Source organism: Meriones unguiculatus, chromosome 1, assembly GCF_030254825.1.
Source record: "Meriones unguiculatus strain TT.TT164.6M chromosome 1, Bangor_MerUng_6.1, whole genome shotgun sequence".
Classification (NCBI taxonomy): domain Eukaryota; kingdom Metazoa; phylum Chordata; class Mammalia; order Rodentia; family Muridae; genus Meriones; species Meriones unguiculatus.
In genome coordinates this window covers 19451103-19470687 of record NC_083349.1, presented here as the reverse complement: position 1 = coordinate 19470687, position 19585 = coordinate 19451103, and the positions used below count along the sequence as shown (strand labels likewise).

Here is a 19585-nt window from a genome sequence, read left to right as displayed (position 1 = left end):
GGCCCGTGTGAGTCCACATCCCTCCTGGTCCCAGTCTCTATTCATGCATGGCGCCAGGTTGGCCGCTTCACCTTCTAGCATCGAGAGTTCCCGCTGTGGATTTCTGAGGACCCCACAACCAGCAGCATGTGGAAGATAGGAACCCCACTGATGCAAGAATCTGTGTATCTTGTACCCTCATAGCTGAATTCCACAGTGCTGTGCCTGAAACATAACCAGTGTATAGGTGATATGACCTTTGAGTGGGTCTGGAATCGGGGCACTGTTCCTTTTAACCCCTGTCTGAGGGCCTGAATTGAGTATACCTGTGGATCTGAGAACTGAGGCGCACTCTTCCCTAGCCCACCAGGATTTTGGGGTGACATGTGTTCCTACCGCTACCTCTTCCTAGACCTCACATAGGCCCACATCCCAGGTCGGAGCTCCCGGGTGGCCAGTTCCAAGCTCCAGTGCATCTTTGGATGTCCTAACCCATTCAGGGGTGTCTGGGCCCAGTGAACCCATTCATTCCTGTCTCAGGGCCTCTGTGCTCTATTCATGCATAGCTCTGGGCAGCCTGCACCCCATCCACCCCCATCTCACAGACAGTCTGTGCATTGTCGCCCCTCTTCCAGGAACAGCTGCCGGGCAGCCAGCAGGCACATTCCGGGGTTTGGCCTGAAGCCAATGCAAACCCTAGCTTTGCTGGCGCTAGCAGCAAGTGGGGCGCGGACTAACCAAGTGGTGGAGGGCAGGCATGGAGGGAGAGTGGAGACCCTCAGTTTGGGGGCATGTGATCAAAGGCTTCCCTAGACACATACTGTCCTCCACCCAAGGGAACATTGGGAAGCCAAAGCTAGCCTGGGACAGAGGCCTGTCCTGAACTGGCTGCCAGCAGGAGCAGCTGTATGCACAGGGTGGGAGGAAGAGCCCTCCACCACAGCCGCTATTTCCTGACCAGGCTCCCTCAGCTGCCCACCCACAGACATCCCACTGACAGACTCATCAGCATCAGCCTGGGCAAGGTCCCAGACTGGGGGTGTGTGTGGAGGTGGGCAGAGATGAGCATGGGGTCTCATTTCTGTTGCTGTAGACTCAAGCCCCTCACCAAGCCTAAAGGGGACTCCCAGTAGTGGGAGGGCCACTGGAAAGTGGATTTATGGCTCCTGGGCCCTCTCAGACTCCTTAACTCACTGCTCATCCTCTCTCCAGGCCAGTGGAGGCCAGAGAAGGAGAAGTAATTTCTTGGGGTCACATGAATGTTGCCTGGCAGTCCAGAAGCCCCGTGAGTGAGGACCTGGCCTACTTTCCATAGTCCTTGGTAGACAAACTTTGGTCACAGATCTCCATGTGTGTATGAGCCATCCATGTTGTCTGGGCTTTGTGGGCCTTCTTTGTTCTATGAGTGTGAGAACATCTGTGTTTGCTGGGTATAAGTGACCATCTATGCTCTCTGCATGTGAGAGCTCATGCCTGTCTATCTGGATAACTCACTGGTGGGTGTCTCTGTGTCAGGAAGACTATGATGGCCAGGGCCTTTGTGTTCCTTCTCTCAGGCCCCTTGTCTGGAGCATCTTGCCTTCCTCCTCTGTCAGGCTGGCCTGGCTTGCTCTCCATAGCTCTGGACAGTCTGTGTTCTGGTCCTGGTGTAGGGTACCCTCCTTCCTATCCTGCTGGTCATTCAGAACCTTGACTCCCTGATATTCCTCTGCTGTCCCTTTATCTCAAGGTGCCCCTTAGTCCCAAAGATCTGGCTCCTGAGCCTACTTGATATTTTGTCAGGATAGACAAGAAGCCCCATCAAACAAGTCAGGTTTGTTGTTTTGTTTCATGGTGGCTAGCATTTTCCTAAACTTGCCCATTGGGGTTTTGATAGACAAGGTATTGTGAGGACTACTTCAGCTCTGTGAGGTTCCTTCTGTTCAGAGACTCTGCTATGTAGGTACTCTGCTATACAAGCACTCTATTCTGGGCGGGGGGACCCTGCTCCAGGAGAACCCTGCTATGTGTGGTACTCAGTCCTGGGAGATTCTGATATGCAGAGACATTGCTCCATGGTCCCTATTCTAGTGAACCATGCTGTGCAGGCACACTGCTCTAGGGGGATCCTGGTGTGCGGGAAGCCTGCCATTTGGGGATCCTGATCTAGGGGATCCTTCTGTTCGGGAATCTTCTCTAAGGGGGCGCTTGTGTGTGCAGACCCTGCTTTGCATAGAGATACCTGAAGAGAGTTACAGTGATTCCCTAAGGCCCAAGGCAATGGCTTCCAAGTTCAAAAAAGGGAAAGGACCCAAGTAACTATAGCCCACAGTCTTTCTTTGAGGACACAAAAGGTCTCCCCAAACACCCAGGGAGCCTGGCTCACTGATGTTGGGACCTGGAGGTGACTGGAGATCCTCCCTATAGGCATAGGGTCTGCAGGTGAGTGAGTGCTGGTCCTTGAGCTGGTATGAGGATGGTCCAGTATCTGGCCTATAGGGCTTGTCTCGGCCTCTGGGGGCCAACCCAAGGGCAGTTACTGGCTCTAGGAAAAGCAGCGATTCAATCTGCACAGAGAGGTCAGGTACAACAGGCACCAGGCAGATTCAGGCGCCAGGCAAGGCTGAGCCAGCCAGGCTCCCAGCTCCCCCTGCTGTCTGCAGGCTGCTTGGCCTGACCTCCTGCTCCTACCAGACCCCCTGCTCTTTCCAGGGCCTCAGCCTTCCTCCACTTTTGCTGCCCAGACCAGAAGGCTGGCAGGCGTTTGGGCGCCCCCTTCCGTACACATGACTCTTGCAGGGTCCCAACAAGCGTAGAAATCTGACCCTTCTCAGAGAGGGGGCTGTCCTAAGCTCCTGGGTGTTCAGACCTCTGGCTTTCAGAGCAAAAATCTGTGGGAGGGGTCAGTTTGAGCTATGCCTTCCTCTGGACCCTCCCAAACAAACTCTAAGTGATCAGGGAAATCACCGGGACCCCAGGACATCAGCTCTCTTGCAACAGTCTTTAGAATCCCAGTGGAATCTTCCTCAGTTTTCAATCCAAGGTCAGGCCAAGGCCAAGGCCTTAGTGTTTAGGTATCAGAAGCCACTGCTGAGAAGAAATGAACAACATTACAGAGAACAGGACGCCACTACATATTTCAGACCAGAAAAACAAGTGTGCTGGGGTCAGGAGAGGGGACTGCCCAATAGAATGAAGAGGGCAGCAGCCCCTTAGGTGGAGGGAGATGAGGCCCTCTGCAGTTACAGCCCTGCCATCAGGGAGAGGAGAATATCATACTGTCGGCAGTTGGAGGGCTGGAGGCTCACAGATCAGGTAAAAGAAGCTGGCAGAAACAGCGGAAACAGGTGTGGTTCAGGGCTCAGGCAAGGCTGGACAGGTGCTGACTGAGGTGAGGAGACTTCACTGATACGGAGTAAGGAAGGTAAAGAGCACAGGTGTTAGGCCCCCAGGGAGCTGGGCAAGCAAGCAGCCTTGACCACATGATAAGACACCTGCTAGCTAGCTAACTGCTGAACCCTTCAGGAAGTGTAGCCAGCTTTCCTACCGTCTGCGGAATAAGCACAAGGTCACGTTCAAGGACACGGGCACGTACAAAAATCGCACAGACATTCAAATGTGGAAGCACACGCATGCGTGAATACACACACTCTCAAGCTGAAAGGTAAGAGGCTATCTTGACCTCCAGGTGACAAAACCAGAGTAAGGATTTTTGACTCAAACCTCAGCATTGGTGGGTTAAGGCCACAGGCCTGCCACAGCGATAGCATATCTTGGTTTCACAGCACACCAATTCTAGGCTCCTAGCCTCACCTGACAGGATCCTTAAACATGATATGCATCTTGGAAGCCCTGGCCCTGTGGGAAGACCTTGTCGGATGAGGGTGTGCATAGGCTGGGCTGCCAGCCTCTTCAAGTAGGGCTTGACTAGAGCCCAGGTTTTCCTCAACCTTGCTTCACTCCTAACAACGGCCATTAGCCTTTGCTGCTCCATGCGAGCCACATGGGGCCAGAACCTGATCACAGAAACCGAACACAGCATTGCGCAGCAGGGTGGGGAAGAGGCTCACTCTCCCCTAGCACCCTCTGGGGGCCCTCTCCTGCCGTACTTGCTCCTGTCCCTCACAGTGTGTCTAAACTATGCTTGGAAGGTAAGAGCCCACCTCTTTTGGGCCAAGGCACTTTACGCCACTGCACGACCAGGGTCTGCACGGATGGAGAAACAGAGAGCCTGAAGTATGCTGCCTCTCCTGTTTATCCTGTCTGCCTGAGCTGGGTCTCCCTCCAGCAGCCTTCCTCCTCCTCGTGTGACCTCCCTGGAAGTCTCAGCAGGAGCCCCAAGCTCTAGAAACAGCTTCAAGGGTCTAACAGGCCTAGCCAAAGTTCCCGTTACTGAGCTGGTGGTCACAGAAGTATTTAGACTTGTGTCTGGTCCTGAGCATTTGGTACTAGGGGCCTCTTCTCCCTGACTTTGCCTGCCAGCCTCTGGTAGTCCGCAGACAGCTGGTCGGCTTTCCTCTCCCTGTGGTTGGATCTGGGTTTCTGCTCCAGAAACCCAGAGTATATTTGTGCACCCACGCGCACCTGTATGCTGGTGTGTGTGTGTGTGTGCATGTGTGTAGATGCATTTGCATATGTGGGTACGTACATGTGTGCGTTTGCATACAACTTGGGGTATGTGTCCATATGGGTACATGTTTGTAGATGTGTGTACCCAGACCCGAGGGAGGGAACATGTGTGTTCCAGTACCTATGTGTATGTGGGTACATTGTGTGCCTGCATGTGTGTATGTGGGTCAGTGTGTGCAGGTACATGTATGTTTGCAAGTGCCAGTGTTTTTTTAAAGAAGAATCAAAGGGACAAACGTATTTATTCCTGAGCGAAGCTCAGGAGCTACAGGACACAGGCTTGCAGCCTGCTTACCAGCACTGAGCTCCTGGCTACAGTCACCTGCAGAGGGCGAGGGTGGGCCAGAGGCTGCAGCATTTGATGAAAGCGTGTGCATTACACTAACATCTTGCTATTAAGGGGAAGGAATCCTGGGGTCCAGCTCCAACATGGGGTGAGAAGGCAGTTGTGGCTGAATGAGCGCACTCAGACACAGTTGGTATGTGTACATTTCTTTCCACTTTATCACAGCGCAAGAAAGTGGGAAAAAAGTCCCATAAGCAGCGAAGAAGGCCTTGCGGAGTAGGGTGGTGGTGCGCAGGTATCTGCCATATGGCAAAAGGACTCCTGGAAAACACCAAGGAGTGGCAGGTAACGAAATCAAAAAGGGGCCAGTAACCCAAGCAGGCACTCTGCAGCACAGTGCATACAACTATCTGGCAGGGTTCGGTGGCATTTCTGGAGATGGAACCCAACGACTCACCTGTGCCAGGAAGGCTCTCTAACACTGAGGTCTCCAGTCTCTTTTTACTCTTTATGTTGAGACAGGGTCTCACTAAGTTGCCCAAGCTGGCCTTGAGCCTGAGTCCCTCAGACCTCAGCCTTCCACGGAGCTGGGATGAGAGGCCTGAGCCACCAGGCCTGGCTGCTCACTGAACATGTAATAAGCACACGGCAAGGTGCTCATTTGAGCCAAGGGGAGTTCAATTAAGAATAAGGAAGTATCTGGTTCATGGCAGTGACTCCAAAGCCCATCTTGCCAGGAATGGGAAGGCTGTGATCTGGTCAAAAAATGGCCCTAAAGCCCTCCTCCTCAAGCATGGGAAGTCTGTATTGCTATGGGGAAACACAGGTGTCCAGGGCACTGACTCCCACCAAACACTTAAAAGACATGTGGAGGTGTGAAAATTGTCATTCGTGTCCTTAAAGTGTTTGCCTGGATGTGTGCTTTGCAGGAACTAATAGAAATGCTACGAGCATTGTTCTGAATAGCTCAACATAATGAATGAATGAATGAATGAATGAATGAATGAACGAATGCATATTTATTTCTTTTGAGGGGTTTGTTTGTTTTTTTGAGACAGGGTTTCTTTATGTAACAGCACTAGCTGTTCTAGAACTCACTTTGTACACCAGGCTGGTCTTGAACTCATGGAGATCTGCCTGCCTCTGCCTGCACAATGCTGAGATTGAAGGCATGGGACACCTATGCCTGGCTGCACATGTTTATTTCTTAAATTATTTTTTTACGGCCATTTTTTTTTTGAAAAAAAAAAGAAAAAAAGAAAGAAATCTTCATGAATTTGTGTGCCACCCTTGCACAGGGGTCATGCTAATCTTTTGGTTTCAATTTTATGTAAATTTTGGTTTCAATTTTAGTAGATGTATTACCGAAGTGAGCACCTTAAATTCTTGTTTTATTTGTTTGTTTGTTTATTTTTTTGAGACAGGATTTCTCTGCGAACCTTGGGCTGTCCTGGACTTCCTTTGTAGACCAGGGAGGCCTCAAACTCACGGAGACCTGCTTCTGTCTCCCCAAGTGCTGGGACTAAGGAGGTGGCTCACCACACCCAGCACATATCAAATTCTTAAGATGCTAAAGATGTCCGATATCCCACGTGGGTTCGTGGAGTTGTGCACACAAATGAGCACACGGAGCCAAGAGCAAGAGACTGTCTAGAGTCTCCCCAGTCAAGTGTCAGGATCTCACAATGCCCAGAAGGGCAAACATTAATTGCATTTGTATACATGTGTACATGTAGGGGCATGTCTGTATATATGTGAGTACATGAGCTCACGTGTGTTTAGTGTATATATGTGATGTGAGTACACATGTTCATGAGTTTGTTTTTATGTGGTGTGTATGTCTGTGAATGTGTGTGTGTGTACAAGCCCTTGTATGTATGGTGTTTATGTGTGTGTAACTGCGCATGTGTGTGCGAACTCTTGTGTGTGTGTGTGATGCATGTGAGAGAGTACATGTGTTCGTGGTGTATACGTGAGTGAGTACATGTGGGATGCATTTATGTTCGTGTGTTCATGTATGTGTTTGTGCATCAGCATTAGCCTTCATGTCACTCCTAACGTCACGAAGTGTTTTGTGTGGTCCTATGTAAATGTCTATTATACAGGAAACTATTAACCTGTTCCCATAGATTCAGATCCTTGTAGGTTCCCACAAATGCAGGGTGAGGCCCTAGTTCCACATTCTCCCCAGCTCTTGGAACTGCCTACTTCCTGTCAGTCATTTTGAGTGGCAGGAGGTGAGAAGTAGTGGTTTCTATTTTTAATTTCCACAGTTCTCCGTGTGTTGTGTATCTGCTGCTCTTTGAGTAGGTAGAACCCTTCACACGCTCAATTGTTTGAGCACGGACTTGGTCCTCAGGCTGTGACATCATCTGGAAGGTCAGGGAACTTCTGAGGGGTGGGCCTTAGCTGGAGGCTGATCACTGGGGTAGGGAACTTTTCTGGGGGAGATATGAACACACGTCTATTCGTCCCAAGTACGTCACTGACAACAGATCAAGAGTCTGTCCAGCCCAGTGAGACTGAGGCACAATTTACAGGAGATGGGTGAGGGTGTGACTAAGGAAGCCCGGATTACTTCAAGTCAGCTGCAACACTGACAAGGCCGCCCCAGCATCGGTGATGACGTGGTAAATCTGCATCCCCAGAGCTCCCTGTGCAGCATGTAGACAGTTCCACTGAAGAGTTTCCAGCAGTTGTCACTGTTTACAGAATCTCGGGAGGGACCTTCCGAGCCTTACGTTTCACGGTCTTCCAGAACCTTGGAAATTGCCTTTACTTTTTGGATCTTAAGGAAACTCTCATGGAGAAAATGTTTTAATTAGGACAAAACAGCACAAATGGAGCCTTGAGGGTTAGAGCCATGTTAGGGTTGCCAGCAGCTAGCTTTGCTTTGCTTCCTGGTTGGCAAACCAGGAAGAGGTGAACAAAGAGGTGAAAAAGTTGTACACCCCACTGCCACGATCACACACCCACTTCCTCCACCGTGATAGACTGAACACCGTGGTCTCTGAGTCAAAATAACCCAGCCATGGTCAAGTTGCTCATTTTTTGGTATTTGGTCACAGCAACAAAAAAGCAGCTGTTAAAATGTCTCTGTGTCTGTACTGTCCATGTTGCTAGTGTCTCTGCCTGTACTGTCTGTGCTGGCAGTGTCTCTGGATGTACTGTCCATAGTGGTGTCTCTGCCTGTTCTGTCCATGCTGCTGGTAAACTTACTTAAATCTACTGTATGATGTTTTGGGATCTTTGCTTCTTTCTTAAATTTCGAAAGTCCACAACCTCTTCTTGTCAGAAATCCATCACTCTGTAAGTGACTTGCATCTATTTCCTCGAAACAGTTGGATTGTCTGTTGCTACTTCTTTTCTTTTTTTTTATTAAAAGGAAATTTTAATTTTAAGTTTCATCATTTATCTTGTAGCGGTCTGGACCCCTGCAGTGGTACACATGTGTCAGAGGACAGCTTGGAGGAGTGAGTTTTCTCCTTCCACATGTGAACTCAGATGGTCAAGCTTAGTGGCAGATACCTTTACCTGCTGAGTCATCTCTCTGGTGCAAAACGATATTTTGTTTACAGTACACAGTCACCTAATGTGAATTGTCTTTAGAAATATAATGCAAAAACAAACAGAAGGAATAATAAAACAAATATATTTTAGAAAAAAATAATGGCTTGCTCAAGACTTTGTTTTAAAAGGGGAAATTTGGAGGTGTGGCAAGCATTTTAAAACAAAATATATTTATATTTTTTTTTAACATGTTGAAAGAAGAATAACACACTCCCTGTGTGAATCAGTGTCATTAAGTGAGCAACCTGGGCCCCGGCCACACAGAGCACACTGACAAATACTGATGTAAGCCACTCCCCGACAGCTCCTCTTCAGCACACTGTTGGATGTTTTCAGTGTATCCTCCGTGTTCTCTCTTGTTCCTCCTCCCCCTTCTTCTTAATCTTCCTTCTCTTCTCATTCCCCTTTCCACCGTGTCCAGCATGGCTTGGTCCTAGAAACCTGACTAGGACAGCAAGGACATGGAAAAAAAAAAAAAAAAAAAAGACAGACACACACACACACATGCACACAGAGAGAAAAGCTGGGATCGGGCAGGCCGTCCTTACCCTGATGGAGCAGCATCAACCTGGAAACTCAGCAGGTTTATTTTACACACCAGGAGAAAAGATCAGCCAGTCTCATAGGGGAGCTGTCTCAGGTTGCAGTTATCTGGGAGGAGGAGGAAGCCGCAGTTGCTAGTTATGCATACATTGGTCAATCCTTGCACACTGGTCAGTCCTCTGAAAGCACTGGAACTTGGACCAGAGGAAGGCTTTGATGATTCTGAGCCTGGCCTGTATAAGAAAGGCTTTGTTATGCCTCTGAGCCTCAACTGGAGGAAGGCATGGGTTTTGGGGTCTTGGGGTCCTGGTCAATATTACAATTGCTCAGGACTTCATCCACTTCTTATTCACCCATTCAAGGCTTCCTCAGCTCCACATGCCACCACGACCACCTCCTCTTCTCCTCCCTTCCACTTCCTTTTTGTCTTCTTCCCCTCCTCTTCTTCTTCCTCCTCCTCCTCTCTTCAAGGCCAAGCATGGGAGACTGGGTCCAGGATATGCTAGGCAAGTGCTCTATTGAGCAGCACACTCACACAGCTTTCCATCTTTTCTTGACAGTTAGAGCAAACATTTTCAAAGTCAAAGTAAAATGCGCAACATTCTCATCTTCCACTTGCATTCTCAATGGCCTAGGACCTGTCTTAAGTCTAAAAAGAGACTGAACTTTTAAACTGTACTGAAACTGCACTTGTGGAATCTGTTCCGGACTTTCTATTACTGTTGACTGGCCTTCACTGATGGCATAGGGAGTTGAGTGCCACAGCTTTCTACTAGATATGCTTCATTTGAAAAGCAGGTGGCAGGACCCCATCGAAACATCTTGGCTCCTTTAGATTCCACACATGTTTTGGAATCCTGCTGGCATCTTGCTGGGCATCTTGTATTAAATAAACTTCTAGAGGAATTCAAAGATGGTTGGTAGTAGAACAGCTCTGAGTATCCCAACAGCTGAGCCCAGAGGCCAGGCTCTGCTCATTAAGTATCTTTGTTCTCTTCATTGACTCTCCCTCTTCGTCCATGGGGACCAAAGCTCTGTTGCTCAAGACCAGGAACATGTCCCAGTGAAGACCCCAGTGTAGTCCTAAGCCTTTCTCAGGGTGAGCTTTTAAACCCCCAAGCCATATCCCAGGTTGACATATTTCAGTTAACAAAACAGTTAGTCAGAAGCAGAACTACAAAAGCCACAAAAGCAAGGTTAGTACATTTAGAGACTTTCCCAGAACTATAAACTTCAATGGATTAAGTCTTCATTTTAATTTTGGCAGGTGCTGTCTAATATGCTGAGTTTTATGGTCTGAATCATATTTCCATCATGGAGTCAGTTGCACTAAGGTCTGGGGGCCTGTTACACACATATGTATATATAGTTCATATTTGCAAAAGGCCAGGGGAAAGGCATCAAATCCCCTGGAGCTAGAGTTGTAGATGATTGTGTGCTGTCAGACATGGGTACTGGGAACCAAACCCAGTAAGAAATGATCTTAACCACCGAGCCATCTCTCCAGCCTTTCTTTTAATTTTCATTTCATTTATATATTTTATATATGGGATCAGGCATGCAATGGGCACGTGGAGGTCAGAGAACAACTTACAGAACATGGTTCTTCCTTTTCCCACATGGGTCTTGGGGCTTGAACTAAGGTTGTCAGGCTTGGCTGCAGGCTCCTTTACCTGCTGAGTCATCTCAGTGCCTGACCAAGCACTTTTTCCCTGATCCTAGTTGCTCCACAAGCACAACAAGGCAGAAAGCATGGGGTAGGGTCGGGGGTCATGCATTCCACTGCTTCCTCTGCTGGCTTCAGGTAGGCTCAGATAAGCCGAAAAGAAGCCTAGTTTTATGGAGCCTGGGAATCCCTCAAAAGAACTGAAGCTCCTCCCCACCCCCAAAGCAGTTGGAAATCCTCAGCTCAGGAGCTGAATTGGATACAGAGTATGAGTTGGGGAGGAGAAAAATGAAATTACATTGTGAGGCTTAAAAGATAAGCGTTAACAGGGCCCATGCTACATCTTCTGGGCCGTTGGAGATAAGGATATTGCGGTGTTCACAGCAGAATTTCATCTTCTGCTTTTCAGCAGCAGCCAGAAGGTCAGAGCGATTGTTCTGCACCTACTGCTGCTCAAACTTCTTTGCTTACATGGTCAGTGTACCAGAGCGGAGCCAGGGACAGGGCAGACAGAGATGTCAGACCAATGAGGCATGGCCTGTTCCCAGTGGACAGGCCACTGTGTTTCCTTCCTTTCTTCCTTCCTTCCTTCCTTCCTTCCTTCCTTCCTTCCTTCCTTCCTTCCTTCCTTTGTTCTTTCTGTCCTTCCTTCCTTCTTTTCTTCCTTCCTTCTTCCTTTCTTTGTTTTGTTGAGGCAGGGGTTTATGTAGCCCATGAGGGACTAGAATTTGCTGTACAGCTGAGGATGATTTTGAACTCCCAATCCTTCTGACTCCACCTCCTGAGTGCTCAGGACTGCATGTGTGTACCACTATGCCTAGCCATTTTTCTTTTTTTGGGGGGGGGCATAGGGGTGGTTGGAGGGATAGGATTTCAAGTCTTCCAGGGTAACCTTGAATTATTTTTTAAACTTAATTTTATTATTATTGTATGTGCGTACATGCATTTGAATGTGTATGTGGAGGTCAGAGGACAGATCTCTGGAGTGAGTGTTCTCTTTCCAGCCTCACGTGGGTTCTAGGGATAGAACTCAGGATGCCACTCAAGGCAGGCACTTTGACCCACTGAGCGATCTTGCCTGATCCCTGGCCTTGAACTCTTGATCCTCCTGTCTCTGTCTCGTAAGTGCTGGGGCTGCATGAATGTTTCCCCATGCCCTACTTACTGCTTTCTAATTTCAGATAGCATAGTACGGAAGGCACAAAGCTTTTGAGTGTTTGTTATGTTAACACACCTTCATCTGCCTTGTTGTCAGGCTGACATGGGTTTCACAGCTAAGCAGTGCAGTGTGCTCCTAACTGGGAGAGAGTATGAACAATCCCTTCTTCCAAGAAAGGTTGTAGAAGCTTCCAGAGGAAACATAGGGGCTTGGGGGATTTCATATTTAGAACTTTAAAAAAATGGTTTCTTTTATTAATTTTGTGTACATATGTGTAGGTCTGTGTGTGGATGTTTGCATGAGAGTACAAGGGCCCACAGAGGCCAGAAGAGGGCACTGGAACCCCCTGGAGGCAGAATGACAGGCTACAGTTGTACACCTGACATGGCTAGGAACCAAACTTGAGCCATCTCTTCAACTTCTTTAGTAGCCTTTTGATTATAGATTCAACTTCTTTAATGGGCACAGGGACATCCAGAGTTGCCTCTGTGCTCCTGCTCAGATTCGGACTGTAGTCTCCCCTCCTAAGCAAAGGTCCTCTGGGGCCCTGGGCATACCACAGTGCTGGGCCAACTCCTTTGTGGGGTTCAGACTCAACATGCTCTTTGATGTCAGAGGCTGGGAGTACGGCTTAGTTGGATATGTTGATCTATGATTCCAGTCCTTAGAAATCTGAAGAAGGAGAATCTGGAAATTGAGGCCAGTCTGTGTTACACAAATTCCATTGACATAGAAAGAACATGGCTCAATAGAGGCAGGGAATGTGGGGAGGGGCATTTGACGGATAGTATAGACACCTCTAAATTTTCCTAGAGGAAAATCTCTAAAATATATGAAATCGATCCTAATGAGGAATTGTAATAATGGGAGTGGTGGGAGTCTCAACAGGCCATCTCGTGTCACCAAAGGAATCTTCCAGTTCTAGGTTGCATTCAATTGAGCTGTTTGCTAAGGGGATTCCATGGAAATCCCCAAAAAACCCAGGCTGATGCCATGACATGGATTGCTCTTTGCAAACTGACTGCAGGGCCCTATTGCAGAAGGTAACATCCACACAACTCATAAAACATGGAAAAATAGAGCTGGTGCCCACATAGAGCCTTCACCCCTACATTCTAGTGTCTTTGGTGCAGGAAGGTACTCTTCAGGCTACCAAAAAAGAAATGTAAACACCAATCTAGCTACAAACCCCTTGATCTACAATCTATCCTGCCTACAAGATATGCTAGGGCAATGGTGGTGTAGAATTTGTGGGAAGTCCACTCCGTGAGACAGAATCCATACCTGAACAGTTTGGGTGATCGAGAACCAGAGATTAGATGGCCTCAGAATAAAACCAAATACTACTTGTCTAAAAGATAAGATAACAATAATGATGATGATGATGATGATGATGATAACAATAATACCAAAATGACTTCTAATGATGTTCTCCTATACTCACAGATGGGTGCCTTAATCAGCCATTATCAGAGAGGTTTGCTCTTGCAGCAGATGGGAACAAATATAGAGACCCAAAGCCAGACATTATGCAGAGATAGGCCTTGGAGCTTTAAATCAGATATGTCCATCAAATCTCTCTCCTCAGAGCTCAGGGAATCCCTTGGAAGAACAGGCAGAAAGAGTGTTAGAGCTGGAGGGGATGGAGGACATGAGGAGAACAAGACCTTTTAAATTAACTGAGCAAGGCCCTTCTAAACTCACAGAGACTGGAAGGTTTGCACCACGTCCTCTGTGTATATATTACAGCTTCCAGCTTAGTCTTTTTATCGAACTCCTAAGTGTGTGAATGAGTGGGTCTCTGGTTTTTTGGCCTACTCTTCTTTCTTATTTTTCTCTTATACAGTGCAACCTAACTGCAGTTTTCCCTTCCTCCGTTCACCTCAGTCCACCCACCACCACCTCCCTTTTCCCCACATCCACTCTTCACAAAAGAGCAGCCCTCCCAGGGCTATCAACCAAACACAGAGTAACAGGATACAGGAAGACTAGGCACAAACCCTAGTATCAATCAAGGCAGGGTGAGGCAACCCAATAAGAGGAAAAGGATTCCAAGAGCAGGTGAAAGAGTCAGAGAACCCCCATTCTCATTGTTAGGAGTCCCACCAAGCTAACCACCATAATGTGTTTGCAGAGAAAGGACCCATGCGGGCTCCATGATTGCTGCTTCAGTCTCTGTGAGCCCCTGCTTAGTTAATTCTGTGGGCCGTGTTCTCCCAGTGTCATCTGAGTCCCCACAGTTCTTCCTCCCCTCCTTCTGTGGTGTTTTCCTGGGCTCTAAGGGGAGGAATCTGATGGAGATCTCTAATTTGGACTTCCTCTCTGCCTAATGTTTATTTTCGGTGTGGGTCTCTGCATCTGCTCCCATCAGCTGTCTGAAGAAACCTCTCTGATGTCTTGTTCCTGCTCTTGAGGCCCTTTTCCTTCTGTTGGGTTGCCTGGTCCAACTTTGATGTGATGGTTTTTGCATTATCTTATTATGATTTATTTTGTCATAGTTGGTTGTTATCTCCTAGAAGATTTTTTTTGATGAAAAATGGAAAGGGAGTGGACCTGGGGGAGATGAGATAGGGAGGGACTGGGAGGAATAGAGGGAGGGGGAAATGAACTCAAGATATATTGTATGAGAAAATAGTCTATTTTCAACAAACAAAAAATAAAATAATGACTTAAATAATTATATTCCTATTCAACTTTTGCAGTGTTCCAGGACACCTCCTAGTCTTCACTCCTGGACAAGCCTTGCTTAGAGGCAGAATTTGGCACTTGGAACATATTGTGTTCAGATTTAGAACTTCTCGCCCTCAGCTCCCTCATACTTGTGATAGCCTCATCCCACACCTCTCTCCCAGGACACTTGAGTCATGTAAGCAGAGCCCTCCACCAAGAGGGCTCCTGCCTGGATTCCTCTGTTCCCGTTCCCTTAAAGAGTTTAATTTTTTTTCCAAGCTGTGGCATTGTGGTATGCATTTGTGTGAGCAGTATTGAGGAGACTGAGGCAGGAGGACCGCTGTGGATTTGAAGCCAACCTGGGCTGCAGGGTACTCTCTTAAAACAAAACATATCATCAGATATGTCCCTAAAGCATCCCCTCCAGAATCTTCACTGAGCTCCCTGTGAGTCTGTTCTGTGAAAGCTGTTTGCAGTGTCTGGAACCGGAGCTGGTCAGGCATCCTGATGCAGCCCCCGGCCCCGCCCTTGTACAGCCAGCTCTTCCCTGTGTCGCCTTGCACCCAGACTGCAAGCAAGGCTGCAAAGTAAGTATCACAAGAACACACACACTCACAGCTGTCACCTCAGAGGAAGTAAGAGACAGTTTCGTTTCAAAACAAATATGAATGACCATGGCCAGGGAACACAGATGTGGGTGGCTACAAACACCAACTCGGTAATGGTTTGATGATGTTTTAATAGTAACAGAACAAAGAAAGTCACCACTGAACACATTTTCAAATCCCTTGGTTGAAACATCGGGTAGGCGGGGTACAGAAGAGGGGGGAGGTCTCTCCTATAGGCCTTAGATGCTATCTGTTGGCACGTTTCATCTTTGGGTCAGCAGAAGCTAGGGGTCCTTTAAGTCAGTGCAGTCCAAAATAATAGTCACAAGGATGTTAGGTCACACACAAGATGGGTGATAAATGACTTTTTACCGGCCCAAGTTATTAAGTTAATTTGCCTCTGGACCTGCAACATTCCAGCTCCCCACAGTCACAGAGGCTCTTATCAGTCAATCAGCTTGTAGAATCTTTAACAAAGGTGTGGCTCTTTCCCCTGGGAACTTCCGTTCATACAGGTCTCCTGAACCCCTATTTGTTTGTGTCATACAGGTCTCAATCTGAGAAGAATGCTCAGTGTTAGAAAACAAAAAAAAAAAAAAAAAAAAAAGAAAAAGAAAAAGAAAAGAAAAGAAAAGAAAAAGTACCCAAAGACGTAAAGCAAAGGCATTCCATATTATCAGAGGTCATGGACTAAGTCATCTTAGAAATGAGATGCAATTCAAAATGAAGCAATAGTAAAAACAGAAAATACATCACATTTCCTGAGTTCTTCAGAGTTTAAGAAATGCATCTGATAAAACTGTACTTAGAGGAAAGCCAGCCACCGTCATGAGGAAGGAGGAGAGGATAAAAGTAGTACATAGTCACCCGTTCCTGGAATTCAAATGTATTTAAAAAAAAAATAACACAGGGTGGGCTAGAGACGTGGCTTAGCCAGTAAAGTGCCTGGTGTACAAGCATGAGGATCTGAGGTCAGGTTCTTAGAACCCTCATGAAGGCTTCTGCTTGTAAGCCCAGCACTGGGCAGCAGTGAAGACAAGGGATCCCTGAAGCTCATTGGCTAGGCATTTTAACCAAATCAGCGAGCTTCATATTACTGACAGACTCTGTCTCAAAAAATGAAGGTTGGAGGGAGTTGAAGATGGCTCAAAGGTTAGACGGGCATACCGCTTTGCAGAGGACCCGAGTTGGGTTCCCAATACCCTCATCAGTGGCTCACAGCCACTTTAAGTCCAGCTCCAAGAATCCAACTCTGTGACACCTGTACACACACGCACACACACACACACACACACACACACACGTTCTTGTTTCTTTTCCTGTGTCTCTGTGGTAGGGCTAGAACCCAAGGCCTTGTGCATGGTCAGGCAAGGCCTCTACCACTGAGACACACTCCAGCGCCACGACAAACGTTAATGAAATCCAAAGGTTTATTAGAATGCTCACAGACATAAAAACAAGTTCCGTGGGAAGACCAAGAATGACAAATTGTGAAAAGACAGAGCAGGGCATTTTGGCAGCAACCCACGTCGCCCTCAGAAACAAGGGCTTCTGAGCCAACAAACATGAGAAGGTGGCAAATTGCTCCCCAGCAAATACGCTGCGACTGTCTTGGAAACGAATGGCTCTCAGGGAAGTTAACGCCCCATCTGACTCAGGCAGCCAAAGAAAACCTGACTGCTCTTGTAGCCAGGACACCCAGTGACTTCTCACAAAAAGCCAAGGGACAGAAGTCTCAACCAGGACGTGGATTTGAATTGTCCACATCATTGTAGGAGATCACCATCAGTATTCGTGATGGTTAATATTGGTGTCAACCCAGGAGACAAGCTTCTGGGCTTGTCTATAAGGGAGTTTCTAGACTGGGTTAACTGATAGACTTTGAATGGGGGTGGCACTATCTTATGGGTCAGGGGGTCTCAGACTGACCAAGAAGAAGAAGAAGAAGAAGAAGAAGAAGAAGAAGAAGAAGAAGAAGAAGAAGAAGAAGAAGAAAGCAAGCTGAATATCAGCATCCATCTCTTTCTGCTCCTTGACTGGGAGCAATGTGACAAGCCGCCTCCTGCTCCTACCATGCCACCCAAATGCCATGGACCGTGCCCTCAAACTGTAAGCCAAATAAACCCTTTCTTTCTCAAGTTTGTTTGCTTAGGTTCTTTATTATAGCAAGGAGACAAATGGTTAATAGAGATGGAACCATCCAATATAGAAGAGGCTCACACTCTCCAAACCGATCTATAACCGCATCTAATTATAATCCTAATCAGGGCAGGATTTCTAACACTTACATCAAAGAGTAGTGTGGTCAAGAATGACCTCAGGCTTAGTGAACCTTCTATGTTCCTGCTACACATGGAGTCAGGCAAGGGACAAAGATGGAAGACAGGACACATAAAGAGGGATTTGTCCCACCAGGAAGTAAGTGTGGCTGGGAAACAATTCACCCGTTGCTGGGTTTTGTCTTCATGCAGAACACATACCACACCTGGATGATGTCTCAATACCCACCTGTCTGTCCACTTTTAGTTATCTCCTCAGTCAACAGAGGCTCATCGGATTGTTCATGGGAGTCCCAGGAGCTGGAAGGTGCTCACCCCAATCTAATCTAGAACAAGGCTCCACCCTAAGCCCACCCACATCCCTGACCTCACCTTAGCACTCAAGGGACAGCAATGCTGAGTGATTCTTCTGCTTATGGGCCAAACCCTAGTTAGTCAGGAAATTTTGTTAGATTTCATAATGGGACTAGTTGGCATATTTGTAAGAGTCTGCTTTCAAAGTGAGATTTCTTTCTCATGTGTTTTGACTCTGGTTTGGAGAGCATAGCAGACAATTTTCTTATCTCTGGGACAAAATGCCTGATCAAAGCAACTTAAAGGAGGAAGGTTTTCTTTGGCTTACAGTTTGAGGACTCACAGTCCATCATGGTGGGAAGGCATGGTGGCGGGAGCATGAGGCAGCTGGTCCCATTGAATCCACAGTCAGGAAGTGGAGAGATAGATGTTGGTACTCAGCTCCCTGTCCCTGTTTTATTCAGCTCCAGACTGAAGTCCACATTCAAGGTCGGTTTCCCCACGTTAATTAACCTAACCTAGAAACCCCCTCACAGACAGGCCTATAGTTTTCCTTCCATGGTGATTTTCAATCCAGCAGTGTTGAAAATTAAGATTAGCTGTCACATCCACAAATATGAACTTCCCCTTGTGTGTAGGCCCCTGCATGATTCCTCAGTTTCCCTCCACTTCTTTTCCGCATCCTGACCAAACGTTCAGCTGCCTGACCACCCTGAAATCTGGCCTGCCAGTTTGTCTCAATGGATTTGAGCCTAAGAGGGGCCTGATACAGGCCTTGTGACTTCCTCTCAACAGTGACACAGCAACTGGCATGTAGACACATCCTTTCTCTCACTGCCCCCTAAGAAAACACAGTGACTACTCTTCAGTGTTCACTCTGGACCTAATCATGTCTTCCTTCTCAGTGCCAGGAAGGCCTGAGGCCTTCCCTGGTAGCAGCAACCATGGCTGCCAGGGTGGTTCTGCTACAGGTCTGGAAGACAAAGCAAGGTTTTTGAGTCTGTCCACTCTATTGTTTTTAATTTTCTTCACCAATGCCACAGACTGTACTTCAAAATTATTTACAGAATTTTTTTATTACCAGTGTTACTGGTAATGTATTTGTTTTGAGACCAGGTCTCATTTTGTATGCTCACTTGGAACTCACAGAAACCCTCCTGCCTCCTTTTGGAGACTGGAAATGTAGATACGAGCCACCATACCAAGCTGACATTTGTTTTAAAGATTAATTTTGATGTTTTTGTGTATATGTGCATGTGTGTGCATGTGTGTTTGTATACATGTATATATGAAAGCAATGCCCACAGATGCCAATAGAGGGCAACAGATCCTTCTGGAGTGTTGTGAGTCAACTTATAAGGGTCTGGGAACTGAACTCAGGTCCTCTGGAAGAGCAGTTCATACCATTAAATGATGATATCTCTCCAGCCCCAAAGCCAACACAGTTTTAAAGAGTTGTCCTCACATGCAGCAATGTCATCTGATTTGCTCTTGTGTTGTTATGTGCTATCTTTTGCCCAGGGCCCTCGTTAGGTCCTCTTTGTAATTTTTTCCTTGTAGATTCTTGGGATTTCAGGGTAAACAGTCCTATCACCTGACAATAAAAAGACTTTCCCCCACTTATTTTATATCCTCACACATTTTCTTTCTTTCTTCCTTACGATGTATTGGCTTTTTATTTTTTTACGCTGCTCCCAGACTAGCTGCTGTTCTACTAGTACTAAAAAGGAGAATACTGACAGTGGGAATTCTTGTCCTGGCTTCCTTCCTTCTTTCTTCCTTTCTTCCTTCCTTTCTTTCTTTCTTTCTTTCTTTCTTTCTTTCTTTCTTTCCTTCCTTCCTTCCTTCCTTCTTTCCTTCTCTTTCATTTTTTTTTTATTTTTTAAGACACAGTCTTACAGCCAGGTGGTGGTGGTGCACGCC

The 19585-nt window shown here is 47.1% G+C and overlaps 1 pseudogene; it reads right to left on the bottom strand.

The window, feature by feature from the left end:
* Positions 1-6126: 6126 nt before the first annotated feature.
* On the bottom strand, positions 6127-6223 carry LOC132651250 (U6 spliceosomal RNA; annotated as a pseudogene).
* Between the last annotated feature and the right edge of the window lie 13362 nt (positions 6224-19585).